At 42.3% G+C, this 26,520-nt stretch overlaps 1 pseudogene across 1 annotated transcript; it reads right to left on the reverse strand.

Moving 5' to 3' along the window:
* Positions 1–323: 323 nt before the first annotated feature.
* On the reverse strand, positions 324–3,047 carry LOC309550163 (annotated as a pseudogene). The gene is made up of 2 exons: positions 2,423–3,047; positions 324–1,714 (listed from the first exon to the last, which is right to left on the reverse strand). The product of its transcript is annotated as an uncharacterized misc_RNA (transcript).
* Positions 3,048–26,520: the final 23,473 nt, after the last annotated feature.

Here is a 26,520-nt window from a genome sequence, read left to right on the forward strand (position 1 = left end):
ATACATTTCCGGTCATACTAATAAATACATTCAATCACATACATTCATTCTGCGGTATGATGCCTGATGTGTTGTGCGGAGTAAGGATACCCCGAGCCATCACATCATGCATGACGCCGCAATACCCCTGAAGCATGAAACTAAATAACATTGTCTATACGTTATGTTACTCAAACTGAATCAATACTGTAACATTTCAAAAAAGCAACAGGTGTGATGGGGGGGTGGGAGAGAGGGGTAAGGGGAGGGGAATGAAATCACAGGCCCGAAGCTTTATTGAATGGACAAAGACGCACAAGGGAGAGTGGGGGAAGGGGAAATCTTCAGACCTCCTCTTCCTCCATGAGATCCATCAGGTTATAGTCTCTGAGCAGACTGTGAACCAGTCTGCGACAGTCCTCAATGGACATCCTCTCCCTCTGGTGGATAAGGCGCTTTCTGGCGCATCATAAAGCGTCCTTAAAGCAACACAACACCCGCCAGGCGTTGTCAATGTCCTCCTGTGTAAAAGTACCATGAAAAAGTCCATTCAGCACAGCAAAATGTGTGATGGCAGTCTGTGAAACAAAGTCTTTAAGTTCAGGTTCCAAGGCCCTCAACAGGCTCTGTGCAAATGAGCACTCCCAGAAAACGTGAAAGGACGTTTCCTCGTGGATGATACAAAAGGGGCAGTGCCTGTATCTGCACAAGTTTCTGGCATGCATAAATGTCCTGAGTGGCAGCCCTCCCTGGACAGCCATCCACGCCAGATCTTTATGCCTGTTGGTGAGTCTCTTTGAAGAAACATTCCTCCAGACCACTTTGCAAGTGGCTGAAGGGAGGCCTGGAACAGTCTCAGCAATGTCCGATGCTCTGATCAACTTGTAGATAGTTTTTGGCTTCCACAAGTCGGGCTTAACTCCATGCAGCCCCAGCTCCTTGATGAACTTGAAAGTGTCCAAGTAGTACCAAGGCGTGTCCCAGTTGTAGGGGATGGAGCTGTCCCATTTGTCCCATCCAAGGGACCTCCAGAGAGGCAGGAGGAAAAAACGGGACATGGAGTTGCCTCCAGAGTCCGAAGTTCTGTCAATCAAAGTTCTGCGGATGCAGTTGCAGGCAAAGAACACCCCCAGTAACGTTGCGATGTCGGGCACGCCCTTACCGCCCTTGAGGGGTTCCTTGAACATGACTGCTCGCTTCACTCTGTCCATCTTGGAGCCCCAGATGAAGTGGAACACCGCCCTGGTGATGGCCTTGCAGGTGTTGACCCGGGGGGGCCAGGCCTGGGCGAGGTACTGCAACACAGGGAGGATCTCGCTGCGGAGTACCAGTGTTTTCCCTTCGATGGTGAGTTCTCTGAGGCTCCATAGTCCAAACTTTTGTCTCATCTTGGACAGTCTCTCCTCCCAAGACTTCAGGGCTGCGCCCTCAGCTCCAAACCAAACTCCAAGAATTTTGATGAAGTCCGCCTTGATGCTGAAAGGGATTGATGCAGAAGAAGGCAGGAACCACTTTCCGAAGAGCATGATCTCTGACTTCCCGCAGTTGACTTTTGCCCCTGAAGCTTTGCCGAAGTCCTCACAGGTCTGGACGAGCGAGTCAATGGAGCGCTGATCAGCACAGAACACCGTTACGTCGTCCATGTAGAGTGAGCACTTGACAACCCTTCTGTCCGGTCCCGGTGCGGTGATCCCTCTGATCTCTGGGTTCCGTCGGATGCATTCGGCAAAGAGCTCTATACAGCAAACAAAAAGCAGAGGTGAGAGAGGGCAGCCTTGTCTGACCCCAGAGAGAACAGGGAAAGGGTCAGTTTTCCAGCCATTCACCAACACCGTACTACAAATGTCATTGTACATCACATTCACATACGAACAAAACATGTCCCCAAGACCAAACCTGCGCAGAGCTCTGCACATAAACTCATGGGAGACACGGTCAAAGGCCTTTTCCTGGTCAAGACTGACCAGGGCCGCGTGCACACGGCGGCCTCGAATGTACTGGACCGTGTCCCGGACAAGCGCAAGGCTGTCCGCAATCCTGCGACCAGGAATGCCACAAGTCTGATCCGGGTGGATGATCTGTCCGATGACAGATTTCAGCCTGTTGGCCAGAACCTTGGCGAGGATTTTGTAGTCCACGTTCAAGAGAGAGATGGGACGCCAATTTTTCAGATCCCCTCTCTCCCCCTTACGCTTATACAAAATCGTGATCATCCCCTCCCTCAGCGACGGAGGCATTGTGCCCTCCACCACCATCTCCTCGTACAGCTCGAGCAGGTCCGGGCCAACGAGATCCCACAGCGCTACATAGAGCTCCGCTGGGAGACCGTCGCAGCCCGGGGTCCTGCCTTGCCTAAAGGATCTGACGGCAGAGTGCAGTTCCTCCAGCGCCAAGGGGGCGTTGATTGCCGACATACCTGCAGGATCAATTTGGTTAGTGATACCTGACAAGAACCTGTCGGCCTCAGCCGTATCTGTTTCTTTCGGGGAGTAGAGGTTGGTGTAGTAGTCGCTGACCACTTGCATCACAGCCTCCTTCCCCTTCTGGAGTGTTCCGGTCTCGTCCCGCAGCTCAGACAAGGGAGTGTGTCCTGAGTGGAGTTTCCTGAAAAAGAAAGAGTTACATTTCTCACCTTTCTCAAGATTCTCCACCTTGGAACGGAAGACGAGGTGCCTGGATTCTTCCTCGAAGTGTCCTTTCAGGCTCTTCTTGGTGTCCTCCAGGTCCTGCCTAACGTCCCAGCCGCAGTGGTGAAGGTCCTGCAGGGACTGCATCTGGCGTTGCAGTCTCCTGAGTTCCCTCTTCCTGGCACACACTTGCTGGCGTCCCCTTGCCTGAAAGAAGCTGCGTAGCTTGACTTTCACAAACTCCCAGTAGTCGCTTACCTTTCCGAAGAACCTCTTGTCCTCCTTCCAGGTAATGTAGGCCTCCCTGAGTTCCTCCAGCAGTTCCTCATTTTCCAGCAGGGTACCATTCAGCTTCCAGGAGCCCGGACCGGGGGCAAAGCCCTCGCCCAGGTCACCCCGAAAGTGAATGGCCCTGTGGTCAGAGAAAAAGCAGGGGACCATGGAGAACCCGCGATGTCTGACTGTCTTGGAGGTGAGCACGAAGTCTATCCTGGAACGCACAGATCCATCAGGACGGCACCACGAATAGTTCACGGAACCTTTCCCTATGGATCCCACGGCGTCCTTCAAGGAAGCCATGTAATCATCTCCCTGAGCAGCCTAGACGTGGTGTCGAGCTTTGCGTACATGCTGGAGCTGCGCCCATCCTCCTCAATCGGACAGTTAAAATCACCGCCGATTACTACTGCCCTGGTGGTGACGAGTTGGGTCCGCAGGGTCTGGAAAAGCTCCAGTCGCTCACTCTTATCTGGGGAGGCGTACACGTTGATGAGCCTAACTGGCTCTCCCGCCCATGAGCCGTCTACGACCAAAAGACGGCCACAGACGAGCTCCTGGACGGAGTCAACCGTGAAACGACCACCCCTGACAAGAATGGCTACCCCTGCAGACTTACAATTGACACCCCCGGACCAGTAGGAGGGACCATGGGTCCACTGGGAGGACAGATGAGTGTACCTCCTCGAGAAGGGTAGGGCACACTCCTGGAGCATGTAGACATCACTCTGCTGAGTGGAAAGAAAAGTCAGCGCCACCTGTCTTCTAGACGCATCCTTGATGCTCCTAACATTAATGGAAAAGATGGAGATCTCTGCCATCATGTAAAGGAGATAAAGGGGCTAGCTAGCAGGTGGGCTGAACTTACCTCCCCTGAGGGGGGGGTGGTTCTTCCACTGCCTCTTGTGCCTGTCCAGTGTCCTGGTTCAGGCCGTTCTCCTCGAGGATGCTGTCCATCAGGTCCTGGGTGAGGTCAGTCTCTGGGGGAGCCAGATCCTTACCTTCCTGCATTTCTCCTTCATCTTCCCCCGCAGACTCAAGGTCCTCGAGGTCCTCCACCACTGGGTCCAGTCCAGCGATGTCATTTTGCTGGGCCACGGTGGGCTGCTTGGTGGGTTCTTCAGTTGTCGGGCTGTCTAGGTTCCGTTTTCGGCCTTTGCTGGTGGGGGGTGGGGTGGGGGGGGCGGTGGGCAGGGTGGGGAAGTCCTCCATGGAGGACAGGGCGGGGGGGGGGGCTGGGAGGGGGGAGGGGCAGGGGCAGGTGAGGTCACCTCCGACTCAGGGGGGTTGGGGAGGGATGGGTCGGAGGAGGTGGTAGGGGCCTGGGGAGGGGGGGACTCACCAGTGGCTTTCCGAGGTTCCTTCGCAGTCTTTTCCCCTGGCTTCTTTTTCCCAGCGCTGTCTGGGGCTCTGCCCTTGAGCAGGGCTCCAGCGTAGGACCGGGATCTCTGGGGACAGTCTCTGTAGACGTGCTCCGCCAATCCGCAGAGGTTACAGGTCTTGGACCTCGGGCAATCCTTGGTCTCATGGCCTGCAACCCGACAGAACCTGCAAGAAGGTTCCTGACATTCCATACTTACGTGACCATGCTTGCCACACCTGTGGCAGGTATGGGGCATGTCTGCGTAGTACAGGAGTCCTGCGGAGGCTCCCAGAGAGAAGTGGGACTTCAGGTGTTGGAGATCCCCCGAAGGCTCTCTCCTTAACCTGCAAGAAACTGCCCACTTACCTGTCCAGAAGCCGTTGACATCGAGGATTCGGACTGGGTCTTTGGCCACGATGCAAAACCTCTGGAGGTAGGTGGCGATGTCTTTTCCTGGGGTATGGGGGTTTCTCATGGACACCGTTACCCGCCTTTCATCCCGTTGAATGGGAGTGTTCGCAACGAAGTTGCGGAAAGGGGATTCCGGGCCACAATTCTTCACCGCCTCCCAGTATCTTCTACAGACCTGTAAAGACACAAAAGTTATATAGAATATACCTTTCATGAAGGTCTGCACGGACAGTGTCTCCGCCTTGCTGAACCCCTGTTCGAGGATCATTTTCTTGCCAAAGATTTCCGGGGTCATGTCGGGGACTCTTCCGTCCACCTCTTTCAGCTGCAGCACCACTGTCTGCCTCATCCAGGGTTCCAGGGTAGGAAGCCCGTCTGCGGACCTGGCTGGCCTTGCTGAGCCCGGCTGGGTGGTGTTGGCCGGGGTGGGGGTGGAGGTTGAGGCGACTTCTCCCGGAGTCTTGGCAGAAGTGGCGGGGACATGCTTCTTCTTCCCAGTGCTCTTCCCCATGACGGAGGAGTTCGTCGGTAGTCGCTTCAGGAGAACTTCGGCGGCTTCCTTCTTATTCCTCGGTGTCTTCACTCTTTCGCAGCCTTTAAAAAGGCCCTTGTGCGCCTACTGCCCGAAGGTAGTAGCGCAGAGTGGGGGGGAGGAGGGAAGATCGCAATCTCGTTCCTTGTGGGGGCTAAGCCTCTAACCCAATAGCAGCGAGTAGGTGAAGCTGAATTTAATCAACGATCCTACAAGGCCGAGCAGAGGGTACCCCACAAGGACCAAATGGCTTGGATAGATACAAATGTTTCTCAACGTCCTAGCCGTAAAGCAGAGACACCCCTAAGGGCTAAAGTCGATACTACACTTGATCTTAGCCAAAAGGCCGAGAAGCAACTGCAGTTTACTACTGCTTTAAAGACCCTGCAAGTATAGAAAAATACTTACTTACTTGAATACCGATCTGCCACAAATGCACCCAGCTCCTTTGACCTGTTGTGGGCTGACAACAAACAGCTTTTAGGAGTTCTGAGTGGTGTCATTCCTGCTCAGTTCACTTTTGCTAAACTTACATGCTAAACATTTTATAGTCCCAAGAGAAAAACTAGCAGGGCTAAATAGACCCCTTGAGATATTACAGGACATATGACAGCTCTGAATTTCTGACATGATCAACAGGCATTTTTGCACGTATTCAACAGATATTTGTATTTTATTTTTGTATTTTATTATATATATATATATATATGTATATATATATATATATATATTGTGTATGTATATATATATATATATATATATATATATATATATATATATATATATATACAATATGTATATATTGTACATATTGTATATGTATATATTGTATTTTATTGTATATTTAACAGGCAAAAAGGTAGAAAATAAGAGAATTTCATTTTTAGAGTTTACGTATACTTTATTATATATATTAAAAGTGCTACTTGTCTTTCTCTTGCTGAACTGCTTTTGGTCCATAAAACCCCATTCATTTCTATATTCATGCGACTCTGTCCTGAAATGTTCACTCTTTTTAAGAGCTACCACTGCCACAGAATATTCAGTATCTGACATTCTTCTGGGAGATTTGAATACCTAGTCCCACACTCTGATTCCACCCACCAATTTCTACATTATTATTGTGGCCCATAGTGACATAGCAGTCAGTGGGTACAACCATAAAATGCAGTGCATGGTCAGGCATGAGGCACTCCAAGAAGTGTGTCAAATGCTGAAGATTCTTGAGCTGGCATAGCTCTTGAAAGCAATGAAGATCTGGGTCACATTCTGCAGGACAGGTAAGTAAAAGGACTCTTTTTTTATTAGGTATTTTTTATTTTTTAAAATGTTTTACAAGGTGACAGGTTATAATCACATTAACTGCAATCTTTTATTCAAATGTAAGGTTTTTTTTTGATTGAGATGCTTATTTATGTTTTTGAAAGATTGAAGTACACAAAGGTTCCTTTTGGCTCACTTTACATCTTAGTAAATCTATCCCTTGGTTGTTTGATCACTTTCCTTTACACTTTGGAAAATCAGGACCACTGACTGCACTTAGGACAGGATCAGACATGCTTTAAAACCAATGATTTTCCCAACTTGAAATTACAAGTGCAGACTCCATAAATTTAGCATGGGATTGAATGCTAACCCTGTAATGGGAACCAAAGGGAGCTATCCACTGTGTGAAGCTTGTATAGTTATTGGAGTGGATCTTCTTCCCTCAACAATCCTATTACAAGAAAACAATTCACATACTGAGCTGATGTCAAATGGCTCTAAAATCTATGCATAAAGGTGAAAAAAACCTTAATTGTGCAGCTCCCCCTGGACCCCCTACCCCCCCCCCCAATACTTACCTAAGCCAGATATCAATCCTGTGATGTGCACAAGAGCCTAGGCTTTTTTGGGTCTCTCCCTCCAGATTAGCTGAGATGCAGCAGCATGGCTCACGCTGCCATCAATCCTAGCCAGTGAGGAGGGAGCAGGCAGTGGGGTTGAGCCACGCTCTCTGCATCTTATGGACACAGAGAGCAGGGCTCATGAACGAGCATGCACGAGTGCCCCCATAGCAAGCGGCTTGCTATGGGGACACCCAGCAGGGGGTAGAGGCCCAGAGTGCCAGCACAAGACCCGAGAAGAGGAGGATCAGGGCTGCTAAATCAGTGTAGGTAATAAAATTTGATTTTGCACTTACAGAAACTGCAGAGTATACATCTAGATTTCTATTGTTAATGAGAACTTTAATAGAATAGGAAAAAGCTTGTTTTATGTATCTCTCTCACTGCTTTTAGTTGAAGATTTTTGTCTAAATATTTAACTGCTCTATAGAAATAGATTTATGCACCTGATATGATCAGATTAGTGATCAAATAAATAATTAACTTTTACACTGGGAAAAAGTTGTTGATTTATTAAACATGAATATTTAAATGTAAAATCTCTATGTGATTTGTTATTTCAGTTTCCCCTTTTGGAGTGATTTGCTAAAGTAGACTATATTTGTAAGCCAGACAACTGTTTTAAGCATCATCTTCAGTGATATGACATTTTTAAAGCTGGCAAAACATGGCCAAATGCTATTCTAAGAACAACAAGCATTGAGAAATCTGTCTGTCATTGTCTGAATCTCTGATGTGGGGCTAGAAGTAACCATCTGCCTGTCTCAGCTGATGCATGGATGCAGCAAAATCATAGGAAAGGAAATTGTTGCTAGCCAGTTGCAGTTCTGTGTGTTTGACAACTAACTTTTCAAATTCCCATAAGTGATTCTTATCTCTAGTTTATTAAATTCCTTTTAATGCACAGGTGCAACTATTAGGCCATCTACGTGTATTCAAACATATGATAAAAATCCTCTATTTAGGAACAAATAGGAGAGGAGTCATTGTCCATTGCTAAAATTTTACAGCTTAGTTGAAGGTACATTCCATTGTCAGCATTAATAGTACTGTATGTGCACTGGCATCTGATCTAGTCAGTCTAATCCACCATAGCAATAGTAGAGTGATAGATCAGATTTATCCCACTCCTATAAGTTAAATATATTAAGATAGCCAAAAGCATCTGAGGGTGATTGAACATTCAGTGATTGAACGTTCAAGTATGATCCAACTGTCAGAAGGCATTTTTCTGCATGATTTAATGCATAAATATCAATGTTCAGGTTGCACAAGCAGTCATCTTTATGCTATTTAACATGTACGGGAAAAGATGGGCCTCATGTAGACATCCCTGGTAATGGTTTGTCTTGTCAAAATTGAAAGTATACAAACAAAGATTCTTAACATGGCCAGTTATTGTTTATGCCAAGATTTCTTGGCTGGCATTTTCTGCATATGTCCAACGAAGAGAGAGATCACTGCCCAGTCAAGCCAAGATCAGATGAATAAAAACTGTTTTCGTCACCTTGTAGTCACTAGGTTATTTTGTCCTCTTTGACATTTTAAATGTAGATTTGAATAGGATAACCTGCCAAAGGATAATAAATAGATCTTATGCATATGTTGTATAAATAGCTACCTAAATAACCTGTAAAGACAGATTTGTAGCCAATAAATATTTATATTAGACCTTTATTCTCTATAATCAGCCAATGTGTGACCTGTCCCAGACATTCAAGGCCAACGGATAGTCCTATATGCCTCATTTCCACTTAGCAGTATGGTTCGGTACAGTACCTTAGCTCAACAGTACCTCAACAGTGTAGCTCTACCCTGTTGGTACGTTACTAATGTGCTTGGTACTAGTGATTAACCGATTATCGGCAAAGCCGATATATCGAGGGCCAATAAGCACTTTGGCCGATATATCGAAATCGGCCTTTTGATTTACCGATATTGCCGATATTTCGGGAAAGTGCTTATAATGGGGTGACGCCTGCAGCTAGAGGCATCACCCCGGTACCGGTGTCCATAGCTGACGGTCGGCTGTCTTGTAATGAAAACCGATGCAGCTGAAAAGCCACTCGGCTGTCATTCCAAGGAGCGGGAGGGGACGTCTCCCCTCCCGCCACCTTCCGCAGCTCGCCTGGGTCTCCTGTCCCACCGGGAGACCCGGGCATTCTACCGTCACCGCTGCTATCTGACCGGGTCTCCATCTGCACTGCCGCCGTCTGTCCGGGTCTCCATTGCTTTGAATTCCGCGCCGCCTAGTACCCGGAAGTGATGTTATGACATGATATCACTTCCGGGTACTGGCGGGGCCGAATTCAAAAAACTTACAGCATTCAAAACAGCCAAACTTGGCGTTTTGAATGCTTTTAAGTGCAGAGGAGGGGTTTAGGGTATTTTAGACCCCTAGATCCCTCCACCACAGTACCTGTAGACATTAATAAAAAAAAAAACATTTTTTTTTAATGTCCAAAAATATCGGCCAATATCGGCCGATACTGATATCCTATGACCAAAATATCGCTATCGGCGGTAAAAAAACGATAACGGTTGATCAATACGTGGTACCCCAATGAAAGGGTCCCAAAAAAGTGGTACGGTACGCTTCGGAATTAGGGTACCATTCACAACGTTTGACAATGAAAACTGCAAAAATTGCGTACCGTACTGTACCGAACCGAACCGTACTGCTCAGTGGAAACGAGGCATTAGAGGTCAAACAACCAGAATAGGACATACGTTTTTAGAAGGGCATTCTGGGATGTGCATGATTTCCGGTTTAAAAGAAAAAAAAAAACTTTAGCAAGCACTTACAGAAATCTTGGTTACCAAATAACAGATTTTCAGACTGCTGCTCTTAGTAAGTTATTTGCCCTATTATAGCTTGCAATACATACCCAAGAACATCTCTGAAAGTACTGGACAAAGTGTCTGATTTTTTTTTTCTACAGAGAGGAAAGGGGGAGAAATAAATTGGCATAGGCATATGTTTGATGTTTCATGTTTTCTTGAGCTTTGATTTAAAAAATATATATTACAAATTAGAACATAGTAACATGAGAAGTTACAGAGCATTTACTGCACCTTTGCTAGCCAAATAACACAACAACTGTTGCCCTGAAAAAATCACACAGTCATACAAGCATTAAGAAGAAGAAAATAGATGAGTCAGAAAAATTAAGCCCACCAACCCACCCAACCCACCAAGGACAACTGTAGCTGTAATAGCCTACACATTCCAATTTAGAAAAGACATTTAAATATCTAAAAATAAGTGGGTTTTATAATTGTAAAAAAATGGAGCCCATATTAAATTTAACTTTGCCAGTCAATCATGGCTTAAATAAGTAATTGTGTATTGTTAATTTAATCAGTGCGTGTTCTTGGATGGTCAGGCAGCTTCCTCTTGAGGAGGATCTCTCTTAAGGTTTGCTAATCTTTCCAAATAACGTTCCCCCCAAAAGAAGTCTGCCACCTGGCATCTGCCTAACGGTATACATATGAAATTGTCTTCCAATCCTGATAAAACAGCTAAGTCATATGTCTGTCTACGTACAGTTTACCAATTTGTCTGTAATCCTTCTTTCTAGACAGTAAAGTAACAAATATGTCACAGATAATATGTGCATAGAAGAAATTCTGACTGCAGAGAATCAAGCAGATTGTATTGAATGAGGAATTGAACATGGAATCTTTGACAAGATCTGGCCTTCTCTATGAGAACAAATTACTCACTCTTTGATTTCCGCTTTCCAGAGGGAAAGGTTTATGTTGAACAGGCAGAGGTTTAATGTAAAACATATGAAGCTATCTGTGGGAACGCCAAGTGTATTGCATAATTACCTAAACTAATACTATATGAACAAAGCGTAGGTATAAATTATCAGGCTAAAGATGTCCATAAACAAGAGTTGATGATCACCTGATCTGACCAATTACAGTGAGATATAGGATCAATTGCAGGTTTACAGGCAATCTGCAAAACCTGCAGACACAACTTTGGCAATTGTTCTTGGGGGAGGACTGATCGTCTGGGATACATATTCCCTGTTAATTATTTCTGTACTCCAGAGATAAGGTCAGGGCTGAGGATTTCTGCTCAGTGCATAATTATGCACACTTAGCAAATATAAAGATCCCCGCCATAATCACTCTGACAAAATGTATTCAGCTGTCAGATCTTCCAACCACCAGCTCATTTCTATTGCTACGATAAAGCTGATGTCAGATGGGAGATTTATTAGTAGCGATCCTCCCTTCCTTTTTTAAGAGAATTTGAGCTAAGAAATATATAATTTTTTCCTATAGAACTGCAACGGCTAATTTTACAGTGATTCTTAAGCAGCTGAGTTTTAGCGGCATTTCATGTCGGTGAGAAGATCGCTCGTCATTAACCTCCATGTCCATCACTGGTGCCATTTCAGCACCTGCGAGGGAGATATGCTTTGAGCAGCTGGTCCCCACCAGTTCCATTATTGCTGCAGACTCTATTGGATCCCGAGAGAGCTCTGGCACTAGATAGCCAGTAGGAAGTGTCCACATCATACAGGCAGTAATGGCAGGTTGAAGAGTAGCTCTATGGTACTAAATCCGAGAATGATGCACACGCCTTCTCGCTACTAGTTATCTTGTTAATAAATGGCTCCAAATTATTAGACCAAATCTGTGCTAAATAAGACAGCATGTCTTGGATGCACAGTTGGCCCAGAGCTACAGAGGAACCATTTTCATTGCTGCCGCCACTATCTTAAAGCGTAACTCCACTTTTGTTGAGAAAAAATCATTTCCCTCTGGGTGATCTATGTACATTACAAGGAATTTTGTTATTCTGAAGAAATCCCTGCGTGTTTGTCTGTATCCATGTGGGAAAGGGAGTCTAATAGGGTGGTTTCATAGTTATCAGTTAGCTGTGTACCTGCAGGGCTCTAATGAGGAAAGCTGCTGGGCCTGCATTCGTTTAGCTGTGATTTCCTATTGGAAGTATCTCACTAAAATGTCATTTCTGTTGCAGGGGATGCCTGAAATCTGACTTGTATCTTAAGCAGACTTTTGGGAAAATCAGTGATCCAATCACACAAGCAGGAATGGATGTTTTTGGGGGGTGGTCAGTCTGTGTACAGAACAACTCCAGGTAGCCATATTGCATTGCATTTTCAGAAAATAACAGAGCTGGAGATTGAAAGGAATTTTTAATAACTTTCAAATACAATATGACTTGTTTCGCAATTGTATACTCTATATTATTTTTTCTTTATTTGCTATTTTTTTTCCCATGAAAGTGGAGTTACCCTTTAAATAAAGAATAAACTGCTTGTTTTTCAGACTTGTGACTTAAATAAAGGTAAAAGGTTATGCTGTGCTGTATATGTCATTTTGTACAGCTTATCTTCTGATTTACACACATCTGCCACACTGCACAGCCAAGCAGGTAACATAAAGACGTAAAAACAAAAAGGAGAGAAATGTATCTTTTATTAAAACATATTTATATAATGAAAAACAATAAAGATGCACTCGCATTTACACAATATTTAAAAGCATATCTATAAGTCTCCAGCAGGTGGAGACCTTCCAGATGGTCAATAGTGAGCAAGCCCCTCAGGGTGGATGTGATGTAAAGTTAACCAGGGATTAACCAGGAAGAGATAATAGAAGCAGCACACTTGCTGTGTGTATAACAAGGATGAGGCCCATAAGATGGCTTTGAATATGTCATGTGACATAAATGGGCATGGTTACATGTTTCAGGGAGGGGCCCCTTTGTCAAACCCTAATACAAAGATGTACAAGAATCTTGTAGGGGGATCTTCCTGGCTGTGTAGGGAGGCAGGGGTATGCAAATCACAAGATTAAATGACAGGCAAGAACAACTGTTCAAAGTTCAATTTAATGTTGAATAATTCATTCTAATACATTGCAAATGGTTTTAATATATAGAGGTTCATTTATTAAAGGCAAATAGGCTGTTTACTTGCAAGGAAAGTTAGACCTTGGAAGAGAATTTTTCCCAAGGCTTGGTAAGTGTGATGAAATTATACTTTGCAAATAATACCCAATCACAAGCAAGAGAAATTAAAAACATATTTTTACTTACACATGATTGGTTGACTGAAGCCAGTAGAGCTTCACCTATTTCACTAATCTCTGGGAAAATTATCTTGCATAGTGCAACTTACCCTGCAAAGTGAATAGTCTATTTGCTTTAAGTAAACCAACCCCATAATGTAGTAGATGATATTCTTGCCTTTTAATTAGAGTGTAAAATATGAAGGCAACTTTTTTTCTTTTTTTTTTTTTTTTTTTAGTGTCAGGTTTTCACTGTTATCTGTGGCTCTGTTAAAATGACGAATCCTCTCTTCCTGGCTGCTGAAAATGGTTTCACAAGACAGGAGGTGGGTTAAAAATCTGCAACAGGGACATAGAAATAAAAAAATCTGACCAGGTTCTAAGGGTTTTACATAAGAAAAGCATTTTTATTTCTGTCTGCGTTGATGTTGGATAGTTTCCCTCACTTGCGGTCTGGAAAAAACTGACAGGACAGGAAGTGAGGGGAAATCTATCTAACAGAGCCTAAATTGCATTAAAAACATAACTCTTAGGTAGCTGTTCTAACCCTTCACCACTCCATAACTAAGAAAAAAAGTTTTGGCTTGACATACGCTGTAAACAGAGCACTTATTAAAGCTGAACTCCATAAATACAGCCACTTTGGAAAGTGTTCTGGATTACTAGGGGTTAAGTCCAATAGGGCACATGCCACCTCTTGGATTTATCTCTTTAGTTTAAAATTTACATTTTTTTACGGGAGCGCCAGCAGCATAGTTATTACTATACATGCGGCGCTCCAACACTGGACCTTCTGGCCTCAGGGTCACATGAAGCCACTGTGCCCACCTCTTCTTCCCAATCAAAAAGCGCTCCCTGTTATGTAAACTCATTCAAAAAATACAAAGCCTCCTGTGAGTGGACAGTAGAGGGGAGGGGAGGGGAGGGGAAGGGAGGAGAGAGGAGGGGAAGGGAGAGGAGGGGAGGGGAAGGGAGAGGAGGGGAGGGGAGGAGAAGAGTGGGCAGAGATGCTGTGCGTGAGAAGGCAGCCTCTCTCCTGTCAGAGCTCTGGACGTATAGCAATAGCTATCTTACAAGAACTCCCTAAAATTGTCAGATATAAAAAAAAGAGATATGTCCAGGATGTGGCATGCGCCTCGTTGGAGTTAACTCATAGTATGCCAGTTCATTTTACAGATTGGCTGAATTCCTGAAATTCAGCTTTAATATTAATGATGGCACATTCTGATCACTCACATGGATATGAATACATATCTATGTCATAGTATGTGGTTCACCCATGTGAAGAGCACGTGTTTAAGTAGCGATACCTAAACAAACAAGAACTATTTTGCTGATGATGAAGAGTGAACGCACTGCTCACCCTTAGCTCGTCTTTAGTAAATCAGGCCCAATATGTGTGCACTGGAAGTGAAAGGGTTACACACCATTATGAGGATGTGTGCCTGTGTATGAATGCTCTCCCCAGGATTAAAGATCAAGTAACACTGGATGTCACGCTTCACTGCTTTCCTTTTATCGCTCTGCACGTGCTTCATTTTCTATAATTTTCTTGCTTTTGAAATTGCTTAGAACACAAGTGCAGAGATAAAGTAAGTTTCAAGACATAACTACACACCTTGCATTGTCACATCAAAGGATATCATATAAAAAGCTAAAGCTAGCCATGGACATCAGAGAGCAGGTAGACATGCAGGCTCGATGTGACCAGTGAAAGAGCTTTCTTATGAAAGATCTATCCATAAACATGCACACTCTGATCGTTTTGAGCAGGAAAGATTTTGACAATAGAAGAGAAAGGAGACACCCCCAGCACCAGTTTATCACAGGGAAAGCAATGGCCAATAAAAAAATAATTCATCACAAAAATATGGATATCTCTTCCATGGCCAGTCAATTGGTGATGTGCCTGTGGATGACTGCTGATGCAGATTGACCGAGGGCTCATGGCCTAATCTGGATAAACCCAGGTGTTGAACATCTCATATCTAAGAAATGAGAAGACCAGGTGCAGCAGATCAATATGATCCACAATCATTTTTTTTCAAACTTTGCACTTTGCATATTCTGTCTTTAGAAGTGATCCACTTCTGCTCACCCAGCTCTGCCACAAGTCACGAAGATCTGAAGGTCAGTGCTTGGAGCCCCCCCAGCGAAGACCATTCTGCAACTCTCCCCTAGTTGTAAGTGAAATGTAGTACCATTATTCTAAGTTGTTTATGTATTGATCTGTTGTGCCTGGTCTTTTCTATAGACTGTGTTTTGATGGGTCTAAACCCAGTCACCTGACCGTGGACTGCAGAATTGGTGTTAAAAACTTACGGTTATCTCACACCTTTGATGCAGTTTCCAGTGAAATACATCTTCCATAAGGGGTGAATGGAAACACGTGTAAAAAACTGAACTAAAAATTTCAAAACCATCTAAACACAAGTTTAACTTTTTAAAAGACCCAGTAAGGAAGAAGCAAATCGTGTTAGAACTGTTGGTTTCAAAATGATGATATCCTTAGAATTTTCCTGATTTACCCAACATGAACATCTTTTTCAGATGAAAAAATATTTCCTTGATCAAAAGAACTTAAAATCTGATCAATTTTCTTGGCAGTCTCGCATGGCTTCTTAAAAGTTATGTAAACCCGATCACTAAAATCTCCATATAGGCTTAAAGCAGTTCTAAAGGCTCATTCTATGCATTAATGTAAAAAATCTTCTGGGTGCAGCTCTCACTCCCCCCCCCCCCCTTATACAAGCATGAGAGCAGCGGCGCTCCAGGGTCTCTCTCTCCTCATGGGCTCACACAGCCGTGGGAGCTGTTGCTGCTGCTGTCAATCACAGCCAGTAAGCCAATGAGGAGAGAGTGGGGCGCGGGGTCGAGCCACGCTCTGTGTGTGTGTGAATGGACACACAGAGCATGGCTCAGGAGCGAGCCTGCTGGAGTGCCACCATAGCAAGAAGCTTGCACAGAAAAAAAAAAAAACATTGCACAGAGCAGGTGGGTATAACATGTTTTTTTTTAACTCTTTCCTTAAAATCACTTTAACATGTTTATATAACTTCAAAGGTTATTTAAATGTTTTATTTTTTATATATATATATATATATATATATATATATATATATATATATATATATATATATATATATATATTATATTATATCAATATTATTAAGGGCTCTTTCACACGGCCGCTCCGTGTGAAAGCTCCGCTGCGGGACTTTTTTTTTTTTTTTCACGGAGCGGATGACATTTCTGTCATCCGCTCCGTATGTCTGCATATCATCCCATCCGTTTGCGGATGATATGCGGACATAATGTAAGTCTATGGGCATTGCGGATGTCAGCGGATGACACCGCTGACATCCGATTTTCCTTCCTTTCCGTTTTTTACACAGAGGAAAAATAGGGTCCTGTTCCGTTCCAAAAAACGGAACAGAACTGAAAGGAAGAAAATCGGATGTCAGCGGATGGTATTCCGCTGACATCCGCAATGCCATTGACTTACATTATGTCCGCAAATCATCCGCAAAAAAATAGGATGATTTGCGGACAAGCGGAGCGGCCGTGTGAAAGAGCCCTAAATCTTCAGCATTCATCAAAACAGAACTTCACTTTCCCCACCAGTGGTGCTCCTGCATTGTCATTCTGTCACAATGGCTTCCGAAGGAGACTACAGGTGACAACTGCAACACACACTAGGCAGGTTTGGTCTAAAGTTGTCACTATCAGAAAACCCACCCCAATAAATTCCATGTAACCATCTCTGGAGTGCATGTGGGTAGATAGGCAATGTCTACAAAGAGGCTGGCAGGAGATTAGCAGCAAAGGGTAAAAACAAGAATGTTGCCTAAAAAATCTTGACAATGTTTTTTATACACAGGGGGTTGATTTACTAAAACTGTATAGATCAAAATCTGGTGCAGCTGTGCATGGTAGCCAATTAGCTTCTAACCTCAAATTCTTCAATTAAGCTTTGACAATATAACCTGGATTGGTTTCTATGCAGAGCTGCACCAGATTTTGCACTCTCCAGTTTTAGTAAATCAACCCCACAGTGCTTTAATAAACGAAATGTCATTTAGGTACCGATTCCATCTACTTCAATCCTTATAACTGAGATAAGATATTAAACATACCTCAGTCAGTCAATGGATTGGCCTACAAGTGTAGTCTTTGCCCTACATCCACTTACATACATTTACTTACACTTTATCTCTTATACGTACTTACACTTTTCTCTCTGGGATCATATATCTGCCATCTTGGATATCTGTTGAGGTCCAATGATGCTTATAGACAGAGCCAGATTTAGACCTTGGGGTCTTGGGGCACTTCAGGTTTGGGGGACCCTTATACACAGGGTTGGTTTATATTTTCAATGACAGTCACACATTTTTAGAATTAATGACACAGCATCATTCTGAGGTCACACATACCCACACACACAGTTATAGTGCTCTATGTGTGGTTTGCTTTAGCCGCCAAAAAGCATTTTTGAAAAACGATACAATATACCAGTTCAGAGTTTTACAGATGATGGCTGGCAAAATATTACTTCCCAAGATACATTGAATAAAAGAAAGTACTGTACATTTCATTTTTCAGATGAATACCTAACATATTCTTAACTAACTGAGGGTATTCAGTTTTGAGAGCCTGGTTCCTTATGCTGTCAACCCCACAGAGGTTCACTTCCTTTCCCCCTACTTCCCTCCCCCTACATTTTTTTATCTCTCTCTTCCCGGCCCCTTTTTTCTCATTTTTACTTTTCTTCTTTTTTTCCCCCTTTTTAGACACCTAGTGTGTCCACCTTTCTTAAAAAAAAAAAAACCCCAAAAATGCCTTTCGGTATGCACCAACAAATGGTACTACACATGGTGAGCTCAGCGGGGTACCCTCTTTTCGAAGAGCGCCATCGCTTGCCTTTATATTAAAAATAATGCGTGCCTGTAGGTGATCTGATCCTCTCAGTATGCACATGCGAACCATGTTCCTACATATATTTTTTTACACACGGTTAATTTTCTTTCCTAAAGTTGAATTTGACCCTGAGTTGTTAGACACGATTTATCACCGAATTGACATAGGGTATATAGATTGGTTAGTGACAATTAACCTATGTTTTTTTCATTTCCATCATGTCACTGCTGATAATCTTTGTCAGGACTGTGCTGTCATGTCATATGTGTTATGTTGAAAATGTGTATCAGGTGCGCTGAACTATTAAATAATATAGTCAAATATATAATCATATAGTGACAAATCAACAAAAATGCTGAATTATGTGAAATAGGAGGACAGACCTTTTCACAGTAAGTGAGTCCAAATAATAAACAAAATGAATGACATTCACTCAGAAGAATAAAATTCAAAGTGATAAACAATCATACAAATATATATCCGAAAGGTGAGTCCATAAATCAATGGTGAATGTCCAAAATCATGTTCAACCAACATGCATGTGAAGAAAATCCAAAGGTGCAAAAATTCAATATAGTAGATGTGGGCAGTGAAGACCTCCACCGTGATTGAATAAGCCCCTTACCAGATGAGATAACACAAGGGCGTAAGTGTTATCAGATCCAATATTGATACCCAGGAAAGGTAGGAAAACCCCCAAATCCCTTTTTGTCAACATTTTCAATATTACATTTTTTTCTAAGGTTTCAGCTTTTCTATTTTCCAGCGCACTTTTTTTACACATCATATGTGTTATGTTTCACACCCTTAAATAATGAATAAAAAAAAAAGTATTTTTTTAATTATGCGTTTTATATTATTTTTTTAAATTATTATTTTCTATGTAGTTTTTAATATTGTTTTATATAATATATATATAATATGTTTTATATAATTTTTGTATAGAGGAGGGTCCCTTCTGTCAGGGGGGCCCGGGACAATTGGCACTTTTTCCCCTTTATAGGTTCAGCCCTGCCTATAGACCAGTCAGCACCCAATCTTGTCAATTTAAATAATTTAATATCTAGATGTACCTTTATTGCATTCAGTGACTCCGATTTTGGAAGATGGCCCGATCTTTGAAAGTGCTATGTAGCAATATGAAGTTGAAAGCACGTGTTGACCATTTTAGCTCAATACATTTTTTTATGGTTGCTAGAATGCCAAGTGTTCTTTATTTGCACCTACATGAAAAAGGCTTTAGTCGCGACGTAGGGATGAGAAAGGCTAGTTTCAGCATTATTTTAATGCATAAAAGTGAAAGAAGGGCATTTTAATTGAAGTTCCCAGGTAAAGTCCCTTTCTCTTTCTATCACAACATCTTCCACCACACCCAAGTCTTTGTCCAGCTACTCTTCTCCTTATCAGATGAAAGCTTCTAAGACATTCTTGCATAACAATGCTTGAGTTTGACAAAGTTCTTCTGTCTGCTAAACTGTGTGCTTTTAGTGAGCTGCAGCCCTCATCTGAAAGGCCTGTTTATGCATACAGTCATGAAAGAATTGTTTTTCAAAGCAGAAAAAACAACACTAAAATGGAAGAGCATAGGCCTCAAGCCTTATTCAAACAGTGGAAGTGTTAATCTCATGTGAGGAAAATAATGAAGTAACCCCCTACAACAATTGCAGCCTCGGGAAAGAAAACTTTACATAGAATGTGATAAGCTCCAGCAATTAATCACAGGGCCGAGAAATGTTAACACGGTGTAAATGTGCACATCATTACACGGGCTAATTACATACACAAATGTACATTTACTGCATCAATGTTCAGAAAAAAAGTTTTTAGGGGTGTATTTGGTTTCATCTTTTAAATAATGAACAAACTCACCAGATTACATACAGGTATGTAACCAATAGAACAATGGTACCTCATTGATACAATAAGACTGATATGTGGTCATTATTTTAACGGTTATCAGAAAGCAACATATATAGACAGCATGTACTAAGCACATTTTGGGTGTCACTTTGATGGTCAGCAGTTTTTTCATAAATACAGTATGTGCATGGCCTCTTGGGTTCGTAGCACCTGAACAGTTTGTTTCTATAAAGAGCTCACAATGCACCAGAAATATGTACCTTTGTGGTCAGTTGCCTTATTTTGCCCATGCTCCTTGTGAACTTTCACCATTTTCACTTAATTTACTTCAACTGCGTTTTCTCTGGTATCACCAACTCTGCTTTCTATAAATTTACCAGCACTAATAAACAGAATCTATAGCCCATAATACAGAGCTATTGGTTTCTTTTCAGCGTTTTGCCTATAATCATTACAAAAATGGGTAGGGTTAGACTCTCTGTTAAAGCCTTAGACTCTCTGTTAAACCCTCGTACTCACTACTATTTTTTATTTCGTTCAACGGGTTGAACAAAAAAAAAACTGACAGCTCAGGTCGGAGTCGCTGTACTAATAATCCGATGTTAGTGCAGCAATCTCCTCTTCTGTGCTATTGTGTTCTGACAGGGGGACAGCCCCCCCTAAAACACTTCAGCCATTGGTTAAGAGCATTGATTGGGAGCTGATCAGCAGACCTTTTACGGTCATGCCTCTTCGACAGAAGCCAGCCAAACAATCAGACCGGCTCCAGTACACACGGGTCGAATGTCGGCCAGTTTCTATTGAACTGGGCCTATGGCACAAGACATTCAACCCATGTGTACTAGGCTTAAGTTTATATTTTTTTTCTATGTTGCCATTGGGAAGATTCTGTATTGCACACAAAAGTAGCAAAGGCCCACTTACATTCTTTAGCATAACAGTCCTGATCCTCCCCTTCTTGGGTCCACTGCAGGTGCTCCTGGCTCCTCACGCCATAAAGTGTCCCCATAGAAAGCCGCTTCATATGGGGGCACTTATGCATGCTCAATCCCGAGCTGGGTATTTTGCCTCTATTCAGACACACAGCCTGGCTCAGTCCCCCCGCTCTCTGCTCACAGATTTTGACTAACAGCAGTGCGAGTCAATAGCTCCTTCGGCTTTCAGCCTAGCCTGCAAGAGCCAGCAGAGGGTAGAAGAGCTGCTGCAGATGTGCACAGCGCTGGATCGAGATGGGGTTCAGGTTAGTATTTGGGGTGGACTGCAGGGGAGCTACTATTAAAAGTTTTTTTTTCAACTTAATGCAGAAATTTTTTTAAAGAGGAGCTCTAGTCTGGAAACAAAAATTTTAAGTCAGCAGCTACAAATACTGTAGTTGCTGACTTTTAATATACAGACACTTACCTGTCCAGGGATCCCACGATTTTGGCACCACGAGCCGATTCGTAAGTCGGCAGGCACCAGCATTGTAAGTAAGAAAAACCGGCAGTGAAGCCTTCAGCGAGTCCCACCATCTTCTAGGACCTGTGTGTGTCCCAAAAGGCAGCGGGGGAAGGTGGAGGGGTCCTAAACGCACGTAGATCGCCGATTGGCATTTTCTTACCTGGAAGTGGGAGTGTGTTAAAAGGTACACGCTCCCCCCCAAAAAGTGCCAAATGTGGCAGTGGAAGGGGGGGGCTGCGGACAAGCGGAGCTTCCCCTTCTGAGTGGAGCTCCCCTTTAAGGTAAAAAAGCTTTTACCTTTAAAATCTCTTTTACTTATACATTTGCTCTGTTGAAAAAAAACAGACTTGCGGACCAGATCTTCAGATGAAAATAAAGGAAATAAAACATAAAAAAGAAAACTTATGCAGCCACCACAACTAACATATAATAAATTGCAGTATATTAAAAATATACATTTGGTTTTACAGTGAACCCCCGCTCCACTGCGGTTCAGTTTTTGCGGTCCCGGTATATCGCGTTTTTTTTTTGTAATGTTATTTTACTATATAAATCATTAAAAATGAAATATTTTTGTGTTTTCTGTAGCTCTTGCTATGTCTCTCAGTATCTTTTTTGTGTTTAAATGAGTTTCTATTGTTTTAAAAGTGTGTTTAAAGACCTTAAAATGCTTTTACACGTACAGTGACAGTAAAATAAACATGCCTACAATGCATTTTAATAGGGTTTTTCTATTTCGTGGATTTTCACTTTTCGCGACTGGGTCCGGAACGTAACCCCCGCAATGGAGGGGGGTTTACTGTAATACCATTTTACTGCTGACAGCAATTAGACATTAGCACACGACCTGTTTTTCCTTACCACACTCACATAAATATCCGGATCCATATTTATATCCTTAAATTATGTATTTCAGCAATCTATTCATTGCAAAATATATGCATGAAAAAGAGACAGAGTGGGAAAAATTATTACTAAAAGTTGTACCCTTTCTCCAGACCTTTATTAGTTTCAAATATCCAGTAAAGGTAACATTACATTTCTGTATCCCTTCATATATTCTTTAATCCTTTTGTTTTTTTTTTGGACTTTCCTAAATTCACCTTGGTTTTTGGAATGGATTATTTGTTCTTTCTCCTTTACTCATTCACACCCTTTGTTGAGTCCTACATAAAAAAATGTAACTGATTGCTCTTCTAATAAATGCAGCTTAACATAATTAATACATGCCACCTAAGATAGATACATATATAACATTCCTAAAGGAGTGTTGGTTCTCATGATAAAATCTGCATGTCTCTGGCCACAAATTCACAAGTGCTGACACTCTATGATCTGTGAGCTTTTCATCACCCGATATAAGCAGCCTGGACTTCAGTAAAAGTCCCAGCCTTTAGTGACCTGCGTGATTAATGCATGAGACAGAAGCCTGTTGTGTGAATGAGGTGCACTGGTAACCTTTCACCTGCTGGGCATGACCAGTAGCTTTGGGCACTAAACATACACTGGAGTGTTGTACATATCTACTGAATGTTAAGGTACCTACTGAGTATCATGAACATAGATATTTATTAATTACCAATATGGTCATCCCTACAAGATGAGATCAGCACGGCACTATATTATGGCTCTATATTGTTCGGCAAGATTTTGGATTTCAGTTACTGTCTTCTGTTCAGTGCTTTAGGGATCCATTTACTTGACCTAGAGTTCAAACCTGACACGTTTCAGTGGGGCAACTTCATCTCAGGTCTTTTCAGATGGTTGATCCTCCACACTTGATCCTCTCCCTTATGTTTAACAAGCCAGGCCAAGTAATTCAATAGCGAACCTATCATTGCCAGCACCTCACACCATCCAAGCCCTGCTTCATATAATATGCATGAGGCAGACATTGATCCCAGTGATCAGATGTACATGATATAATTACACTGCACAGCATGAATGGAGCATCATCATTTGTAGCAAGGCACCATTCTGACACCTTCCCAACGTTTCACATCACAGAGGGACAGCTTTTCTCTGGAGAATGTGACACCTCTTGTGTTAATATTATGTTTCTCTTTGTAGGGAAGTGAATACCTTTTTAATTAATTATTGGGTAACTATTTCCCAGCACAAGCTGTTGCCTGAGATTCTCCTTATTGTACTGAGATGGTAACTCATTACCTCCTTGAGAAAGGGTTAAGACACTGATTAATTGGTTTTCCACGTCCACATGTGTTGACGCTAGGCAATTAGGCATCACATAATGTATTTGGGCATGAAGATACACCTAAACGCTCACACTTTCAGGAAACATCCTATTTTCTATGAAAGAATAGCAACGGCACAGTTTACCTGCCTAGCGGCTACATTTTTCTTCGGTGAACTCATCATATTAGAGGGATAAATACTACTATGGTATTATTTAATTTATTTATCTATTACAGGTACTTATATAGTACCGTCGGTTTATGCAGCACTTCACATATATATTGCACATTCACATCAGTCCCTGCCTTTAACCTTCTTAGCGGTATTCCCGAGCGTGACTCGGGGTTAAATTTCAGAGCCAAAAGCGGTAACCCCGAGCCACACTCGGGGTACCGCCAGAAGTATCGCTGGATCCTGTAAGCAGGGTTACTTACCTTGTCACCGGGATCCAGCGATGTGTCCCGGCGGTTCTTCCTCCCGATCGTCTCCATGCCCAGGCTTCCGTCTCCTGCGAAGTGACGTTCGTAGGGGGGTGCAATCAGCGGCAAATTCAAATGTAAAACACACCAAACACACTGATACAATTCAAAATAAAAAACAAAATCACATTAGTTTGCCCCCCAGTGCCCTTTCCTGCAGTTTTACTATACTTTTTATATATATATGTATGTATATATTTATATATATATATATATATATATATGCATATATATATATATATATATATGTATATATATATGTATATATATATGTATGTATATATATATATATATATATACGTAAATATATATATATATGTATTTATATATATATATATATATATATACGTATATGTATTTATATATATATATATATATATATATACGTATATATATATATATATATATATATATATATATATATATACGTATATACACACATATATATATATATATATATATATATATATATATATATAATATATGTTTACATATATATATATATATGTATATAATAAATGTATACAGCTGGTTTGGGCTGCTCATTCACAAGAATTACATGCAAAATAATGGTACCGCTTTCAGCACCTAAAATCCGAAAGAATCATACCGCCAGGGAGGTTAAGGACCTTACAATCTAAGGTCCCTAACTCACATTCATACATACACAAACTAGGGCCAATATAGACAGGAGCCAATTACCCTACTAGCGTGTCTTTGCAGTGTGGAAGGAAACCGGAGTACTCGGAGGAAACCCACGCAGGCACAGGGATAACATGAAAATTCTGTGCAGGTAGCGAGGCACATGTACACCAAATCCATCTAAAACAGAACATATTAGACCATTTGCAATGTCCCCTATAAAAAGTCAGAAAGTCATACGATAGAAATGGATTTGGTGCTGACAGTGTGCAAAGATACAACATTGGCTAACCAAAAATCTCACATCATAAGCTCAGAAATTAAAGTAACTGAGCATGTGGGAATGATTGCTCTTCAAGGCAGAACACACACAAGCACCAGGATAGAAGACAGTTCACCCCGTGCTCATGTTCTAAACTTCCAACACCAGCTGGGCTGCTGGAGCTATTGATACAACAGGTGACATAGCATCAAAGTCTGACAGATGTTGCAGACCTCTGAACATACACCAAAGCAAATTTCAAGTTTATGTCTATTAGGTGTCTAGTTATTGTCTTTACCATTGGAAGGTGCTCATCAAGCCTTAAAGCCTAAGTTTAACCAACACTGGCTAAGGCTCCATGCACAACTGGGCTTAAAAAAAGGAGAGTTCCCTTGGCAGAAAAACATTTTTGGACATAGTTTAGACGAGTTTAGGAGAGTTTTGCGTTTTTTTTTTACCAGAAAGCTCCAATCAGAAACACAAACCAAAAGGGTTTTTTTTCCTGCCTCTAAAAGTTGAGCTTAAAATATGCCATTAATCATTCTAATGTGCATGGACACATAGGATTACACTGAGCTGCTTCTACAGGAAAAGTACAAAAGACCTGTAGTAGCAGCGATTTTTAAGCCAGTGTGCATGGAGCCTAATGCTGGCTATACACTAGCCGAAATATTGGGCAAACTCATTTTCGAAAAATCGGCCCTGAGAGTAGACGATTGTGCCATCATGTAATGACCGAATTTAGGACGATAAATCGTTCAATGGACATAGATGAATTCAGTTTGTCACATATACCTAGTGCAAACAGATCGGCCGAGAAACACATTAACCTTTCAATTTATTGTTTGTTTATCGTTCGGCCGGCAGATTTTCAAAACTGTTCCTTCGATTTTTCGGCTCTTAAAAGTTGAAAACGATTTTCTATTTGTGCCCATTAACTGGACGATAAACGGACGATCGGACCAAATGACAGATTTTCAAACGATTTTTCGGCAGGTGTATTGACACCTTAAGAGTCAGAACCTTCCAACTTTATTTTCTGTCTGTTTCCTTACTGGGAAGACTTCTCTTTACTTCCTGTCTGTCCTGGTGACACCAGGACAAAACATGAGAGTAGAACAGGAAGACACAGCGAGCAATGAGAGATTGACGGGTATTTTAACCCCTCTCCACTCTATTACTGTAAATAAATGTTCTTTGGCTTCTGTATTTGTACTAAACAGAGAGATTATCTATATTTTCCTGTACATTTTACAACCTGACATGAACAGGCCGTGAGGAACCCTTCCCTTCTCTGTACTTAAATTTTAAAAAAAAGTTTTTACTTGGAATAGGCATTACCAAAATAATCTACTTTCCCCTTCAACCACTAGCCCTAGCTTGAAAAGGAACACTGGGGTTGATTTATTAGGGCAGGCCATACACAGTTCGAATTTCAGCCAGTACTGCTGAACTGGCCAAGATTATGTACCCGCTGAATGTACCAAGTTGTTCAATCCATCAATTTGGGCACAACCAGCATGCTGGGTTTTACCTGTGATTATCGATAGCGGCTATGGCAATAATCATTGTCTTCTTCCAGTGGGGACG

This window comes from Pelophylax lessonae (assembly GCF_965119305.1).
Source record: "Pelophylax lessonae genome assembly, chromosome: 3".
Classification (NCBI taxonomy): domain Eukaryota; kingdom Metazoa; phylum Chordata; class Amphibia; order Anura; family Ranidae; genus Pelophylax; species Pelophylax lessonae.